At 33.7% G+C, this 12911-nt stretch overlaps 1 protein-coding gene across 1 annotated transcript in view; it reads right to left on the bottom strand.

The window, feature by feature from the left end:
- The window catches only part of arhgap5 (Rho GTPase activating protein 5), a 52809-nt gene extending 46989 nt beyond the window's left edge, over window positions 1-5820 (bottom strand). Inside the window, exon 1 of the mRNA XM_061987691.1 lies at window positions 5627-5820. The gene's annotated coding sequence lies outside the window, so the exon portion shown is untranslated. The remainder of the gene's footprint in view (window positions 1-5626) is intronic.
- Between the last annotated feature and the right edge of the window lie 7091 nt (window positions 5821-12911).

The following is a 12911-nucleotide window of genomic DNA, read 5'->3' as shown; positions in this document are numbered from 1 at the left end:
TTTCTAAGTGTCAAAATTGGGATTTTTTCTAAGTGTAAAAAAGTGGGGGGGGGTTTTCTTGGAGTCAAAATTTGGGGATTTTTTCGGAGTGTCAAAATGTCAGGATATTTTCTGTCAAAATGTCAGGATATTTCCTGTCAAAATGTCAGGATATTTTCTGTCAAAATGTCAGGATATTTTCTGTCAAAATGTCAGCATATTTTCTGTCAAAAAGTCGAGATTTTTTCGAAGATGATCAATGCTGTGATGAATTATTGGCCAATTGAAGGATCCGATTACATCACATCAAATATTCAACTTTTAATTTTTGAGGAAGATATTGCATATTTTGCGTTTTTGCCAAAAATATAAATAAAAAACAAATAAAAAACAAGGGCATTAAATAAAAACCTCATATCGACAGATAGTCCTTAAGTTGATCGAGAGATTTGAGTGTTGAATGAAAAAATATATTTTATACTGTTTTGACATTTTTATGACAAACTTGAGGCGAGCCCTAAATTTGATAAAAATCTATATACTGCATTGGTTTTGAAAATGAAAAATATCAAGACGACCCCCGCATGCATTGTACGGAACTCGGTGGTAAAAGTCTGGACACTCCTGACCCCCTGACTAAAATACTTGAAAATAAAAATGCAGTACAGAAAGGGTATAGAGGGTGTTCTCGTGAAGAGTTGCATTTCCCGCACTGGTCTGGATGCTTCCGTTTCAGATGCTGGAAAAAGTTAGTCGTGCTGGTGTCTTTTTGAAAACAGAAAGACTAAACTTTGCAGCGTGCAGTCATTTGTTCCACGCCCGTTGCTGCAAAACCAAACCACTGACGACACACTTGTCTTGTCTTTGGAACTGCTGTCGTTTTTGTTAGCATTAGCCATGTTTCCTTATGAGCGTGTGAATCTCCGCTGAGGGAAAAAACTGGATAAAAGACGGATAAAATCGCTTTATCTCCCAGGCCTACTTCTCACGTTTCTTTGTTACGTGCGTGAATTTGTTGGAGTGAACGAGCATGTTTTTGTTTTTGTTTGTTTTTGTCTTTTCAACAATTTCTCAATTGGAAATCATTTGAAAAAATATTTCAAATGAAAAGCAGTTTTCCCAAACATTTGCCGCTACAAACACATTTGGAGGACCACAAACACAATCTAGCAATGCTACATTCAGGCAGTATTCAGAACCTTTAGATGGGCTTTTACAAAAATAAGCAACTTGCGATAAAATCTAGCGATATTTTTTGGTCGTACGATCTGTAGATTTCCCGGTAAAAAAACAAAAACTGGCAGCTCAGTCGCAGGAATTTTACCATAAAAAAAATAAATAAAAGCTGTTTTTTTACCGTGTAATCTACCGCCGTTTTTGTTTTTTTGTTTTTACAGTGCATTACTGGTAATTAGGAAAGTAACAATATAAGAAATAAGGTCAAATAAAAATAATAAAAAGATAAAAGAATGTAAAAAAAAAAGGGAATAGAATTTAAACCATGTAAAAGAAGGAATATAGAAGATAAAAAAAGATAAATGAAAGGTAAACAAAGAGACAGGTAAAGAAAAAGGTAAGTAAATAAAGGTAAGGATAAGGTAAATAAAAGGGAAATACGTTATATAGAAGGTAAAAGATGGTAATCAAATGTAAAGAAATAAATAAATAAATAAAAATAGATGGCCATATAAGTCAAAAAGAACATTTAAAAAATAAGTTATATAGAAGGTAAATAAAATGTAAAAGAAGGAATACAGGAGGTGAAATTATAAAACAAGGTACAAGTAGGTAAAGAGAAGGTAAAATAAGTTCAATAGAAGGTAGAATAATTTAAATAAAAGTTATAAGAAGTCACATTAAAGGTAAAGGAAGGTAAATTAAGGTCAATAAAATGTAAAAGAAGGAATATAGGAGGTAAAAAGATCAAATAAGGTTAAAGAAGGTAAATAGGAGGTAAAAAAAAATAGAGGTTAAATAAATGTAACTAAAAGGGTAAAAAAAGGAGAATAGAATGTAAACCAAGGGAAAATATGTTCAAAGGAGGTAATATAAGGTATTTAGAAGTTAATTAAGGTAAACAGAAGGTCAAATAAGTTAAATAGAAGGTAAAAGAAGATATTAATGGAAACTATAATGTAAATAAAAAGGTAAACCAAAAAAGGGTTATATAGAAAGAAAATCAAAGAAGGTACAAAGAAGGAAAGTAGAAGGTAAGATACGTTAAATAGAAGGTTAGAGTAGGTCAATTGAAGGTCAAAGAAGGAAAATAAAGTGTAAAATAATGTCAATAAAAGATTAAAAAAGGGATACAGAAGGTATAAGTTGATCAAAAAAGGTCAATAGAAGGAAAATAGAAGGTCAAATAAGTTAAATAGACACTTAGAAAAAAATCCTTCTTTTTACACTTCGAACAAATCCCGACTTTTTGACACAGAAAAAAATCCTTCTTTTTACACTTAGAACAAATCCAAACTTTTTCACTCTTACAAAAAATTCAAACTTTTTGACAAAAAAAAATTCAGACTTTTTGACCAGGCCCCCCATCTAAAATGAGTTTGACACCCTGGTCTAAGTGAATTACATTTATTAAAGAGTGATTAGGTTATTAATTTGATTACTTTTTGGGTAAAGTAACTATAATTTGATTACTTTCTGAACACTGCCTATCTGTTAGACGACTTTTTGACAAAAAAAATTCACTCTTTTTGACAAAAAAAATTCAGACTTTTTGACACTTACAAAAAATTCAGACTTTTTAACAGTTAGAAAAAAATCCGACTTGACACAGAAAAAATTCAGACTTTTTGACAGAAAAATTCAGACTTGACAGAAAAAAAATTCAGACTTTTTTACTCTTAGATAAAATTGCGACCTTTTGACAAAAAAAGTTTTGACTTTTTGACACTTGGAAAAAAAAAACGACTTTTTGACCAAAAAAATTCCGACTTTTTGACACCTACAAAAAAATTCCGAATTTTTGACACCAACAAAAAAAATCTGACTTTTTGACAAAAAAAATTCAGACTTTTTGACAAAAAAAAATCAGACTTTTTACACATAGAATAAAACTCAGACTTTTACAAAAAAAATTCGACTTTTGACACAGAAAAAAATTCTGACTTTTTGACCAAAAAAATACCGACTTTTTGACCAAGCCCTCCATCCAAAATGAGTTTCACACCCCTGATCTAAGTGAATAACATGTATTAAAAATTAATTATGTTATTAATTTGATTACTCTTTGGGTAAAGTAAGTATAATTGATGACTTTTGTCTATCTGTCAGCATGTAGTCCAGGGGGAGTCCAGGAGAACTTGACCCACAAAGGGGAGGACTAAAAGTGACTAAAATTCCGACTTTTTGACTAAATAATTCAGATTTTTTTTGACACTGAGAAAAAATTCCCACTTTTTGACACTTAGAATAAAATTCAGACTTTGACAAAAAAAAATTCCACTCCTTTGACACTTAGAAAAAAAATTCAGACTTTTTGACACTTACACAAAAATCTGACTTTTTGACACTTAGAAAAAATTCCGACTTTTTGACAAAAAAAATGTAACTTTTTGACAAAAAAAATTCAACTTTTTGACAAAAAAATTCAACTTTTTGACAAAAAAATCTAACTTTTTGACCAAAAAAATTCCGACTTTTTGACACTTGGAAAAAATTCGGACTTTTTGACACTTGGAAAAAATTCAGACTTTTTGACACTTGGAAAAAATTCTGACTTTTTGACACTTGGAAAAAATTCTGACTTTTTGACACTTAGAATAAAATTCAGACTTTGACAAAAAAAAATCCTACTTTTTGACACTTAGAATAAAATTCAGACTTTGACAAAAAAAATTCCACTCCTTTGACACTTAGAAAAAAATTCAGACTTTTTGACACTTACACAAAAATCTGACTTTTTGACACTTACACAAAAATCTGACTTTTTGACACTTAGAAAAAATTCCGACTTTTTGACCAAAAAAATCTAACTTTTTGACAAAAAGAAAATCCAACTTTTTGACTCTTGGAAAAAATTCAGACTTTTTGACACTTAGAATAAAATTCAGACTTTTTGACACTTAGAATAAAATTCAGACTTTGACAAAAAAAATTCCACTCCTTTGACACTTAGAATAAAATTCAGACTTTGACAAAACAAATTCTGACTTTTTGACAAAAAAAATTCCCACTCCTTATACACTTAGAAAAAATTCCGACTTTTTGACCAAAAAATTCTGACTTTTTGACAAAAAAAAATCCAACTTTTTGACACTTAGAATAAAATTCAGACTTTGACAAAAAAAATTCCACTCCTTTGACACTTAGAAAAAAATTCTGACTTTTTGACATTTACACAAAAATCTGACTTTTTGACACTTAGAAAAAATTCCGACTTTTTGACCAAAAAAATCTAACTTTTTGACAAAAAAAAATCCAACTTTTTGACACTTGGAAAAAATTCAGACTTTTTGACACTTGGAAAAAATTCCGACTTTTTGACACTTGGAAAAAATTCCGACTTTTTGACACTTGGAAAAAATTCCGACTTTTTGACACTTGGAAAAAATTCAGACTTTTTGACACTTGGAAAAAATTCAGACTTTTTGACACTTGGAAAAAATTCCGACTTTTTGACACTTGGAAAAAATTCCGACTTTTTGACACTTAGAATAAAATGCAGACTTTGACAAAAAATATTCTGACTTTTTGACAAAAGAAATTCCCACTCCTCATACACTTGGAAAAAATTCCGACTTTTTGACACTTACTTTTTTTTTGGTCAAAAAAATAGACTTTTTGACACTTGGAAAAAATTCCGACTTTTTGACACTTAGAATAAAATGCAGACTTTGACAAAAGAAATTCTGACTTTTTGACAAAAAAAATCCCACTCCTTTGACACTTGGAAAAAATTCAGACTTTTTGACCAGGCCCTCCCATCTAAAAGGAGTTTGACACCCTGGTCTAAGTGAATTACATTTATTAAAGAGTGATTAGGTTATTAATTTGATGACTTTTTGGGTAAAGTAAGTATAATTGATGACTTTTGTCTATCTGTCAGCATGTAGTCCAGGGGGAGTCCAGGAGAACTTGACCCACAAGGGGGAGGACTAAAACCGTGGGGGGACTAGAAGTAGACCAGGACCATAGCAGTGTGTCGCAATACAGTCTTTGTGTATTCTGGGTTTTTAAGTCCTGGTTCTGGTCCTGATCCTGGTCCTGCCTCCTTCCAACGTTATTCTGCAGTCCGAACTTTGGTGGCCAAAGCCCGGACAGAAGCAGCCAGGACAGGCCGGCGTTAATGCGTCAAAACCTGTCCTGGTTCTTCACTTGTGGGACACGGACGACACTGTTCACTAACGTGTGCCCACTAGAAGGACACACATTGCGGGGGGAAACACAACATTTGGCTAAAGATTGCGGGGCTACGTGCTAGCTTAGCATGCTAGCCTAGCCGTGCTAGCTTAGCATGACCGCTAGATCAGCGCACAAACGCGGGCAAGAAACTTGGAACACACCCGAGGCGGACACGCGGGACCGTGGAGCTCCGCGGGCCAGATGTGTTCCGAGGCCGCGCGGGTCCCAAGCGCGGCTTTGACGGGCGGACCTGAGTCGTAATCCCGGGGACATTCCGCTAGCATGCACCTACCTAGGCGGAGCACGTCCACACCGCGGAGAGCAGCTACATCAAAGTCCGGCTAACATCCCGACTAGTCCCGACAAGTCCCGACTAGTCCCGAATAGTCCCACCGGATTGTGCCTCCGTCCCAGTCCCGGCTTGCTGCGGTGAGACCATCCAAATCTTCTGTTTTGCTTCCCCGGGAGAGGAATGTGTTGCCAGCAATGGCGTCTCTCTCTCTCTCTCTCTCTCTCTCTCTCTCTCTCTCTCTCTCTCTCTCTCTCTCTCTCTCTCTCTCTCTCTCTCCCCCTCACTCTCTCTCTCTCTCTCTCTCTCTCTCTCTCTCTCTCTCTCTCTCTCTCTCTCAATTCAATACAACACGGGAAACATATGTTTACATTGCCAAAGTCAGCATTAAAACACAATCAAAACAATTAAAATGTATCAAACTTACTAAACTAGAGAATTGTGCAATACCTTTCAATATAGATACAGCCCCCCCTAGGGAGGTGTTTAGGGCACGTCCGACCGGTAGGAGGCCACGGGGGAAGACCCAGGACACGTTGGGAAGACTATGTCTCCCGGCTGGCCTGGGAACGCCTCGGGATCCCCCGGGAGGAGCTGGACCAAGTGGCTGGGGAGAGGGAAGTCTGGGCTTCCCTGCTTAGGCTGCTGCCCCCGCGGCCTGACCTCGGATAAGGGGAAGAAGATGGATGGATGGATGGATGGATGGATGGATGGATGGATGGATGGCATTTAGGATCCTGTCTGCACCGCAGGCCTCCTTGGTTTTAGGTGATTTTATTTTGTCCTGTAGTTGGTGTAAAAAGCAACAACAATAGTTGGTGTTTAGTAATCGGAGAGTCTAGCAGGTTCTGGTAGTTTTTATTGTTGACTCAAGGCTTTGTAGTTGATCTTGTATGTGTTTTTTTTTGCTGTTGTTAAAGAGATTGGAGAAGTGGTTTACTCTATTCTGGACGGGTAGATCTTCAAGATTTTGTTTGTTTAGTTACTTCCAGTTTTCCCAGAAGTTGTTTGTTTTTCTGGATTCCTCTACATGATGTAGCTGCTTTCTAACATGTTGCTCCCTGGTTTTCCTGACTGTTGTTTCAGGGTTCCATCCATCCATCTTCTTCCGCTCATCCGAGGTCGGGTCGCGGGGGCAGCAGCCTAAGCAGAGAAGCCCAGACTTCCCTCTCCCCAGCCACTTCGTCTAGCTCTTCCTGTGGGACCCCGAGGCGTTCCCAGGCCAGCCGGGAGACATAGTCTTCCCAACGTGTCCTGGGTCTTCCCCGTGGCCTCCTACCGGTCGGACGTGCCCTAAAAACCTCCCTAGGGAGGCGTTCGGGTGGCATCCTGACCAGATGCCCGAACCACCTCATCTGGCTCCTCTCCATGTGGAGGAGCAGCGGCTTTACTTTGAGCTTCCCCCGGATGGCAGAGCTTCTCACCCTATCTCTAAGGGAGAGACCCACCACCCGGCGGAGGAAGCTCATTTGGGCCGCTTGTACCCGTGATCTTGTCCTTTCGGTCATAACCCAAAGCTCATGACCATAGGTGAGGATGGGAACGTAGATCGACCGGTAAATTGAGAGCTTTGCCTTCCGGCTCAGCTCCTTCTTCACCACAACGGATCAATACAGCGTCCGCATTACTGAAGACGCCGCACCGATCCGCCTGTCGATCTCACCATCCACTCTTCCCTCACTCGTGAACAAGACTCCGAGGTACTTGAACTCCTCCACTTGGGGCAAGATCTCCTCCCCAACCCGGAGATGGCACTCCACCCTTTTCCGGGCGAGAACCATGGACTCGGACTTGGAGGTGCTGATTCTCATCCCAGTCGCTTCACACTCGGCTGCGAACCGATCCAGTGAGAGCTGAAGATCCTGGCCAGATGAAGCCATCAGGACCACATCATCTGCAAAAAGCAGAGACCTAATCCTGCAGCCACCAAACCGGATCCCCTCAACGCCTTGACTGCGCCTAGAAATTCTGTCCATAAAAGTTATGAACAGAATGGGTGACAAAGGGCAGCCTTGGCGAAGTCCAACCCTCACCGGAAACGTGTCCGACTTACTGCCGGCAATGCGGACCAAGCTCTGGCACTGATCATACAGGGAGCGGACCGCCACAATCAGACAGTCCGATACCCCATACTCTCTGAGCACTCCCCACAGGACTTCCCGAGGGACACGGTCGAATGCCTTCTCCAAGTCCACAAAGCACATGTAGACTGGTTGGGCAAACTCCCATGCACCCTCAAGGACCCTGCCCAGAGTATAGAGCTGGTCCACAGTTCCACGACCAGGACGAAAACCACACTGTTCCTCCTGAATCCGAGGTTCGACTATCCGGCGTAGCCTCCTCTCCGGTACACCTGAATAGACCTTACCGGGAAGGCTGAGGAGTGTGATCCCACGATAGTTAGAACACACCCTCCGGTTCCCCTTTTTAAAGAGAGGAACCACCACCCCGGTCTGCCAATCCAGAGGTACTGCCCCCGATGTCCACGCGATGCTGCAGAGTCTTGTCAACCAAGACAGCCCTACAGCATCCAGAGCCTTAAGGAACTCCGGGCGGATCTCATCCACCCCCGGGGCCTTGCCACCGAGGAGCTTTTTAACTACCTCAGCAACCTCAGCCCCAGAAATAGGAGAGCCCACCACAGACTCCCCAGGCACTGCTTCCTCATAGGAAGACGTGTTGGTGGGATTGAGGAGGTCTTCGAAGTATTCCCTCCACCGATCCACAACATCCGCAGTCGAGGTCAGCAGAACACCATCTGTACCATACACGGTGTTGGTAGTGCATTGCTTCCCCTTCCTGAGGCGGCGGATGGTGGTCCAGAATCGCTTCGAAGCCGTCCGGAGGTCGTTTTCCATGGCTTCCCCGAACTCCTCCCATGTCCGAGTTTTTGCCTCCGCGACCGCTGAAGCCGCACACCGCTATTTTTCATTTCACTTTAATTTATTTATTTGCTTCCAAATCTTTTTTTCTTTTTTTTTTTAATTGTATTTATTTTATTTGGTGTTTTTTTTTGGTTACATTTTATTGAAATCCATTATTTTTGTTTAAAAATATGATGTTTTCCAAATGTTGTATTTTGTTTGCAAATACATTTTGGTTGCATTTTTTTCAAATCTTCAAATATTTTTGTTTTTTTGTTTTTTATTTCACCTTAATTGTTTTTTTTTCTTCGCAAATCTGATTTTTTTTAAAATTTCAAACCCATTTTGGTTTGCAAATGTTTTTCTTATTTAAAATTAAATACTTGCAGATCTTTATTTTTTAATGCATCTTTTTCTTTTGTTTATATCGTTTTTTGTTGGCAAGTCTTTTTTTTTTTTTTCAAATTTGTCATTTTGGTTTACAAATCTTTTTAATTATAACTTAATTGTTTTGTTTGCAAATCCTTTTTTGCAAATAGTTTTTGTTAGAATATTTTTTTACATTTCAAATTCATTATTTTGTTAGCGAATCTTTTTTGTTAGAAAATATTTGTTATCTAAAATCTATCAAGTGTGTTTGCAGATCTTTTTTAATTTTCTAAATTATAATTAATTTTTGGAAATTTTTTTTGTTTTGTTTGTTTAAAAATGAATCCAATAATGTCAAAATAAATAAAATATAATACTATAAAAATAAATAAAATATAATCATGTAAAAATAAATCAAATATAATCATGTAAAAATAAATCAAATATAATCATGTAAAAATAAATTAAATATAATAATGTATAAATAAATAAAATATAATCATGTAAAAATAAATCAAATATAATCATGTGAAATAAATCAAATATAATAATGTAAAAATAAATCAAATATAATCATGTAAAAATAAATCAAATATAATAATGTAAAAATAAACAAAATATAATAATGTAAAAATAAATAAGATAAATTTCTAAATTATAATTAATTTTTGCAATTTTTTTTTGTTTATTTGTTTAAAAATGAATCCAATAATGTAAAAATAAATAAAATATAATACTATAAAAATAAATAAAATATAATCATGTAAAAATAAATAAAATATAATAATGTAAAAATAAATCAAATATAATCATGTAAAAATAAATAAAATATAATAATGTATAAATAAATAAAATATAATCATGTAAAAATAAATCAAATATAATCATGTAAAATAAATCAAATATAATCATGTAAAAATAAATCAAATATAAACATGTAAAAATAAATCAAATATAATCATGTAAAAATAAATAAAATATAATAATGTAAAAGTAAACAAAATATAATTATGTAAAAATAAATACAATATAATAATTTAAAAATAAATCAAATATAATCATGTAAAAATAAATTAAATATAAGCATGTAAAAATAAATTAAATGTAATCATGTAAAAATAAATCAAATATAATCATGTAAAAATAAATCAAATATAATGTAAAAGTAAATCAAATATAATCATGTAAAAAATAAATCAAATATAATAATGTAAAAATAAATTGTTTTTGTTTGCAAAAAAATGTTTTGTTTCAATTCCACTATCTATTCTTTTTTTGCAAATATTTTTACTCTGAAAATATTTGTTCAAACGTATGATTTTTGATTGCAAATCTTGTTTGGTTGCAACTACAGCTGTACTGTAAAATTAGCTCCCACAGACATTATTACTCAGTACTTAAGTAGTATTTTCACTGAATACTTACTAAGTATTTATTTGGATGAGCACTTTTGACTCATGTTACTCTTAAAAGCACAGTCATTTTACTTAGTACCATTTCTGTCTACTCTCCGCGCAGAATAGACAAAATCCACAACACCCGCATTGTTAGCCGCCTGGCGCTAGCAGTTTTTCACTATCCAGAATGCCAGGAAAAGAGGTGTGTTTTTGTCCCACATGAAGATTGCGGATGGAAGAACCTTCCGGCTCTTTCCGAGAGCCGCCGCACCCCTGACTTCCTGTCGGAGATATGCAAAAGTACAAAGCCGATTGCGGAGTCAAATGAGTCATTTTCATAAGTTGTGTTGCCACGACGATGACACAAATGTGCTCCTTGTCTCCACCGAGATCAAAGGTTGCTGCTGTTTATGCTTTTATTGGAAGATCATCTCACCGACACTTTTTATTGGAAGACCATGTCATGTCACCGTCAGGACGCACTTTTCACCTTCACTCTGTTTTTTGAATAATAATCAACCAAAGGCAACGTTGTTATGAATTATTGATCTTTTAAGGCTTTGACTACTTCACATCAAATATTCCATTTTGAACATTTGTTGAGGGAATATACTACATTTAAATATTATATACTACGTTTAAATATGATGTTTTTGACATAAAAGACAGGTTTAGGGCAACAGGAAGATCCAAAGCTGATCTGTTGATATTTAGGTGTTGAAAAAGATAATTTATATATGAATTATTTTTCAAAACTTTAAAGAAAGCGAGACCTATAAATGTTTAAAATCTTTATTAACAAATCATTATATACAATGAAGAGGAATATTGGTATCGATAAGGAATATTGGTATCAATATTCATCAATAATCAGGAATTTATTGTCAAAGTTGATACATAATATGAATATAAATATATATACACTATAACCACATATAAATATATATAAACCACATATAAATATATACACTATAACTACATATAAATATATATACACTATAGCCACATATAAATATATATATAAACCAAATATAAATATATATACACTATAGCCACATATATATATATATATATATATATATATATATATATATATATATATATATATATATATATATATATATATAAACCACATATAAATATATATACACTATAACCACATATATATAAACCACATATAAATATATATACACTATAACCACATATAAATATATATAAACCACATACATATATATATATATATATATATATATAAACCACATATAAATATATATACACTATAACCACATATATATATATAAACCACATATAAATATATATACACTATAACCACATATAAATATATATATACACTATAACCACATATAAATATATATAAACCACATACATATATATATATATATATATATATATATATATATATAAACCACATATAAATATATATACACTATAACTACATATAAATATATATACACTAGCCACATATAATATATATATAAACCAAATATAAATATATATACACTATAACTACATATAAATATATATACACTAGCCACATATAATATATATATAAACCAAATATAAATATATATACACTATAGCCACATATATATGTATAAACCACATATAAATATATATACACTATAACCACATGTAAATATATATAAACCACATATAATTATATATACACTATAACCACATATAAATATATATACACTATAACCATATATCAATATATATAAACCACATATATATATATATATATGTATATATATATATATATATATATATATATATATATATATATATATATATATATATATATATATATTATATATATAAACCGCATATAAATATATATAAACTATAACCACATAAAAATATATATAAACCACGTATAAATATATATACACTATAACCACATATAAATATATATATACACTATAACCACATATAAATATATATAAACCACATATTATATATATATATATATATATATATATATATATATATATATATATATATATATATATATATATATATATATATATATATATATATATATATATATATACATACATACAACCACATATAAATAAGTAAGGGACAAGCTGTAAAAAAAATGGATGAATAAATACACACAATTGTTTCCTGTATGGTCTTTAAAACGGGACTTCCGGTTTCAACTTATAAAAAACAAATATATCTGTTTTGGGTATTTTTTTCCCCGTAAAATGTTCTTTTAATTCAACACATTTTTAAATAATCAATCGGGAAAACTGACACGAAATGGGTTTAAAAAACAATTAAAAAAAAAAAAGAAAAAGAATTCAACAACGGAACCGGAACTTGTTTTTTTTTAAAGACCAGCCCGTGGACTACCTTAGAAAAACAGTAACAAAAACACAAAACAGTGTGTTGTTATTTTTATTATTGTTATTATAATTATTATTATTGTATTGTGCATCAAATAAAGCTAAAGAGCAAGGATTCATGTTTGTAGAATTAAATACAGGCTCCGGTACGACACAGGCCAGTCCACTGTGACTTCCGGTTCCGGTTTAGACTAAAACCTTTTTGCTTCAATTGTTCCGATTATTGACATTTTTAATGAATAATACACTATTTACATCGAACTGTTGCTTTTCGACACGGAAA

The sequence above is a fragment of the Nerophis lumbriciformis genome, linkage group LG26 (assembly GCF_033978685.3).
Source record: "Nerophis lumbriciformis linkage group LG26, RoL_Nlum_v2.1, whole genome shotgun sequence".
NCBI lineage: Eukaryota > Metazoa > Chordata > Actinopteri > Syngnathiformes > Syngnathidae > Nerophis > Nerophis lumbriciformis.
The sequence above is the reverse complement of the archived record's forward strand: the minus strand, read 5'-3'. Positions and strand labels throughout refer to the sequence as shown.